The sequence below is a fragment of the Artemia sp. Qi Xiang Cuo genome, chromosome 19 (assembly GCF_049724085.1).
Source record: "Artemia sp. Qi Xiang Cuo chromosome 19, ASM4972408v1, whole genome shotgun sequence".
Classification (NCBI taxonomy): domain Eukaryota; kingdom Metazoa; phylum Arthropoda; class Branchiopoda; order Anostraca; family Artemiidae; genus Artemia; species Artemia sp. Qi Xiang Cuo.
The window spans coordinates 51,445,595-51,451,334 of record NC_142812.1 but is presented as its reverse complement, the minus strand read 5'-3'; positions in this window follow the sequence as shown (position 1 = coordinate 51,451,334).

Sequence of the window (5,740 nt, the reverse complement as noted above, 5' to 3'; positions counted from 1 at the left end):
CTCCCCGCATGCGCAAGAGAGATCGAAATGGCTTCATGTTTTTTCACATGATTCGAATTTGACGGTTGCAACACATCCATGAGAGCAGCCTCAATGTCCAATGATTCCTTGTTGCTCTGAAAAAGTGTGTTCTGAAAGCTTTTGAACTGCAATTTAGCATTGTCCCCTGAAATCGTTTCCAAAGAACTGTTACCCATGACGCTTGCAGTGTCTGAAGTGATTATTTAATATTAATTCGCTGTGAAATCTAGAAACACATATTGGGCAGTAATAGCATATTCTCCCATCATTATAATTTTTACTCATTGTAACTTGCCAACACATTGTTTTCCACCCAACGTCTCAAAAAAATCTACCAATTGCATGGCATTACTTGAATCTCTCCGCGCCTGCGCAAAAGAGACCGCAATGGTTTCATGTTTTGCACATGATTCGAATTTGACGGATGTGACACATCCATGAGAGCAGCCTCAATATCCAATAATACCTTGTTGCTCTGCAATAGTGTGTCCTGAAAGCTTTTGAACCGCAAGGTAGCATTGTCCCCTGTAACCGTTTCCACAGACTGGTACCCATGACACTTGCAGTGTCTCAAGTGACTATTCAATATTAATTCGCTGTGAAATCTAGAAACAAAAATTGTTCAGTAATAGTATATTCTCCCATCATTATAATTTTTACCCTCACTTAATACCCTGCTAATATTTGGAATTGGAAAGACATGTCCAATTGATTCAGGATCTTTGGCAGGTTCATACAGAAGCCAAACCCTGTGTTTCACTGAGTCAATGGACAGTGAACGGTGGACCCTTACAGAATAAATTACCCCCTTTTTATCATTATATTCAAATTCTTCATCATGTTGTAAAACTATTACCCCAACTTTTAAGTGTCCATTTGCCTTTTCAAAAATATCGATCCCCTTAAGCGTAACTGGATATTGTCCCTTTAAACAATTAAAATCTACTTTTGGAAGATCAGAACCCTCTTTCCCATTTACTGCCCAATCTTTCAACATTTTCTTACTAATGCCATTCATCTTCAACGACTTATGTCCTGCCACAAGGACGGAATACTTGGAACACTCCAAGCCCGTGTCGAAACGAAAGTGTTGTACACTCTAAGTACCCTTTAAATTATTATTGTAATTTTTATACGTTTTCTTCCCCCTCCCACCTCTTAAAGCAAATTCCCTTTTAAATTTAGTTATATTTTTTTCTAGTTTTTCTAAAAATAAAACCGATAATCCACTCCCATTCTCATTATACCCCTCTATCCTATTAAAAATTTCACCTACCCAGTATGAAAACACACCCTCAAAATTGTGCAGGTCTGGGTGTAGCGTCTGCATTCTTTTTTGAATATGGTAGTCACGCAAAACAACCAAACTTGCATTAAAAAATAACTTTAAATGTTATGGATGCTTTTGAAGAATCCCGCCCTCCCGCCTTCCGTAAATGTTTTTCGAGAAGTTCCCAAATCATGCTGACGTAGAGGTGTGCGGTTTCTATGGGTTCGTTTGAATAGTAACACATGACAGGAAATTAAACGGGTCCCAGAACTCGGCCCTATAGACGTGAATCTTGCGCAAAGCAGTATCTGCTAGATACAGATCAGGTAACACTGGGGGCGAGCCAGCTCCACTTTGCCCTATATCACGGTGAGAGGTTGTCTCGACCTCACTTGATGTGACTGGTCAACCCATTCATAGTCAATATAGACGGCAAGATCCCTCAAAAAACTTTCTAAATCAAAGGGTGGTACACTAACCGGACTCACCACCGCACTTAAACCCCTCTCGCGTTCACTATTCTCCGGTGCCTTTTACATATTCATATAACTTTCAATGTCCTCGTAGTGGTTGTAGTCCAAGGTGAAGGTGATGTGTGAGCCTAGAAAAATAATAAGAGCATATTAGTTTACTGGAAGCTATTGTCCTATGAAAAAGAGAGAGCGTTTATGACTAGTATACCCTCTTGGTAGTCATATACGCCGCACTAGTCATAGAATTAAGAAGGGGTACTATACTTTTGGAAGTGTAGACACCCTGCCACTGGTGATGTACCCAAACTACTGCTAATAAATACTGCAAGGCTCTAAAGGACCCTTTATGGTTGTATTTAAAAAAGGGCATGGAAAACTTACCGAGCAGGGGTTGAGTTCTGGCCAGGCTTCAGGAATATCATCGTTCCATGCTGGTATTTCATAAGTATCGGTCTCTGGTACTGCTGCTATGGAACTGGTAAGGTGATCGTGAATTATACGGTCGAAATCGTTCTGAAAAAGAAATCATAAATTTTAGGTATGAATTGAACTAACAGGAGGGGGGTATCTCCCTAAACTCTCCGAGTCATGTTCTTAGCTATAAAATTAATGTCCCCGGGGACTCTCAAGGCCACATCACTATTCCTGTTTTTAATGCTTAATCAGAAATGTAAAATTAATGAATAAAAAAAGCTTTAATATGGGAAGGCACTGACGACCCCAAAAACTCGCGAGTAGGCACTTAAAAGCTAAAAACTGCCTTATTTCTAAGTTCCTTAAAACTAGGGGGAAACTTTAATATTCTAGCAAAATCCATACGCATAAAACGAGTAGGCTCTTATTAGCTTAAAAATCACCTTCAAACCCCGAAAATGGGGGAAAATGTCTATATTGGGCAAAAAAAGGGCCTTTAATGTCTCTGACAAGCTTTTATTAAGTTGAAAAAATAGTGAAAAGAAAGGCCTAAAAAAAAAGTTTTGAAAAACAGTCTTATTTCCGAGTCTTTAAAACAAGGGGAAACTAAAGATATAAAAGAATAAAAACTCCTTGAAGGCCTGAATGGGCTCTCTGACAGGTAAAAAAGAAAGCTGAAAAACAGCCTTATTTCTCATTCCCTTAAAACTTGGGGAAACTTTAATATTCTAGTGAAAATCCATACATATAAAAGTTTCCTTACAAAGCCTAAAAATGGCGAAAAACAAGTTTATTTCTGAGGGGCGGTGAAATTTAAAACTAGGGAGCTTTAAAGGTAAGAGTATCCACTTAGACATTAGAATAAGATAGAGTAGAAAAGCTCTTTAGTTCCTCTGACAAGTTTTTTCTATGTTGAAAAATAGTTAGATATTTTGATAGCATTGGTAAGAAAAATGGCGAGAAAAAAATTGAAAATTAGGCTGGTCTAGAAAAAGAAGAAGGTATGAATGAAGCTAACAGGGGAGGGGGAACACTAAGTCCTTCCAAAAACCAGCGAGTAGACGCATAAAAGCTGATAAACACCCTTATTTCTGAGTCTTTTAAAATTGGGAGGAGACATCAATATTCTAGCGAAAAAGCCTTTTAATATCTCTGACAAGCTTTTACTACGTTGAAAAATGGCGAAAAGATAAGGCAAAAATGCTAACATCTTCCAATTTTATCGATGTATGACCCGGGAGTTGTGCAGGCAACGCATGTTGGAGGGTGCCGACAACGTCATGACCTTGCGTAGGTGATGCAGCTCTTGAAGGCCTTGGCAAAGCATAATGATGGGCAACACAGTGAGTTTGTGTAGCCGGGGCAGCAAGCTAAACCGGATAGCGTTGCAGCTTGATGGCTGCTAGCTTGGGCTGGCAGCGTTGCATAACTTTCGGCAACGCAGCGGTCTTGCGCAGCCGGGGTGGTATGTTGGCTGGACACCGTGGCAACTCGATGGTGCTGATCTTGCGCTGTAAACCTGAGTCGTGTAGCTATATCCAACATCTGTACTGGAGTTGTTTCGCCCACTCTGGCTCGCTTTCTGGGAGGAGCGAGGGCCGGGAAATTCTGAAAAGGAGAGAAAATTTAGTATAAAATAATGATCCCCTGTTAAAGAAGAAAAGAAATTAGTGAAAGTATGATTTTTATGAAAACCTCTTAAACTATTAATCCTCTAAAGAGCAGGTAAAATCCATGAATTCAAAAATAAGAACATTTAATTAGTCCCCATCCTTTTCTTTCTGGGAAGATAAAACTTGGAAACCATAGCTTTGCTGTAAAACCCGCTTAAGATAACGTCTAAGACGCAGATAGAGCCCCGCTGCCAAATGGTATAACATCAACTAATAACTCATGTACGACGAACTTTTCTCCCTATAATAGACATTAGCAAAGCTAGCAATGTTTAAATGTATTATAAAAAAAAATAATAGGCTTCTAGGGTAGGTCTCACCCCCCCCCCATCCTTTTCAAGAAAGCACAAAAAATAGGCTTAAAAATACCCTTATTTTTAGAAGACACTCCATGCTAGAAATAAGCCCGAAAATCTATTTTTTTACCATTTAGAAGCAATATACAGCTTAAAAACTTGATGTTTTTGGCCTAAAATGTAAATAAATATTTTTTATTGGCAGATCTTCTCTCTTTACACAGAATTTTGAAGCCCAAATACTTCAATAATGCATTAATTTTGCAGACAATTCGTCCCTCTTTTCCAGACAACCTAGAGTTATGCAAATGAATCACCCCCCTCCCTTAAGCTTTATTTATTAATAGCAAACCCTCCTGTGAGAGTGGAACAAACACACCCCTTTCACAACAGATGCCAATTTTAGGCAAAGCAAGCGCGATAAATTTGAGACATTTGACGGATTCTAAGGTTTTAAATGCACAATAAGAAATATATGTCTTGAGTAAAATAATTCTTTTTTGAACGAATTAAATGGTAATAAATAGTAAGAGGAGGGAGGATGGGTTATACATTTGAAAATAAGTATGTTTGAAACAACGCAAAGTATTAAGATTTTTTAAGGGGGGGGGGTAACTATAGAGAGGTATGCACTTACTTGATTGTAGGTATTATGCATTGTTAAAGTAAATTTTTTCTTGTCAACTTTTTGAAAGAGACTGATAGGGAAATGTCTCTACCCGGTCTATATATAGCATAGTTTGGTGGGGGAAGTTCTCTTTGGCTTTTAATAGAAAAGCTTTGCGAGGTATTTCAGCCACCTGGGAATTTTGCCTAGAAAAGCATCGTCGGGGAGTTCAACCACCTGGGGGTGTGTCTAGACATGATTTTGCCTAGTAACCTAACTTGCCTAGTAACAGAGAAAAGGGTTTATCCTTGAAATCTTGGCTAGACATGCCGAATCTTGCCTGCCCCTGCCTAATCGTGCCAAGGGCGGGAATGTCACCCTAGAAACATGTGCGAGGGGCTAGGAACTCCATTTGTTAATCTTTCCATGTTAATTTCCCTATCTGACCCGTAGAAATCCCATATTAATCTGCTACCTGACCCGTAAAACCTGGAACCCCCTCACTACTAATATTAGCGTTTTTTTTGTTTTTTTTTGCCTAAACTAATAAAATACAAGATATCGTAGGTCAACTGCTCCCCATTAGCTTTACGTTAATAGTGACGAAGACCACACTACCTTTTCATCATATACAACAAGTAGAGCAATAGAGAAATTTTGTATATTAGACAGTGAAACTAAACTTTAAATGGATATTTCTACCCTATATCCAAGGGTCGTCCTCAGCAAAACAAATGTAGAAAACACTGACGTAAAAGAACTCACATTAAAATACAATCTTTAAAACTAAAATGTTTTCAAAACAGCCGTAGCATCATTACTTTAAAGAATTTCACCTAGGACTGGTACTTCCAAGCGACGTGAAAAAAGACAATTCATTCAAATGGAATAAAAAACCATTTACAAACAAGCTTTTAGAGCTAATCTTGCCTTTTTGGCAGTCAGCCTAGATGGTCTATCCGCAACAGGTTGAGTGGCATTGTTGA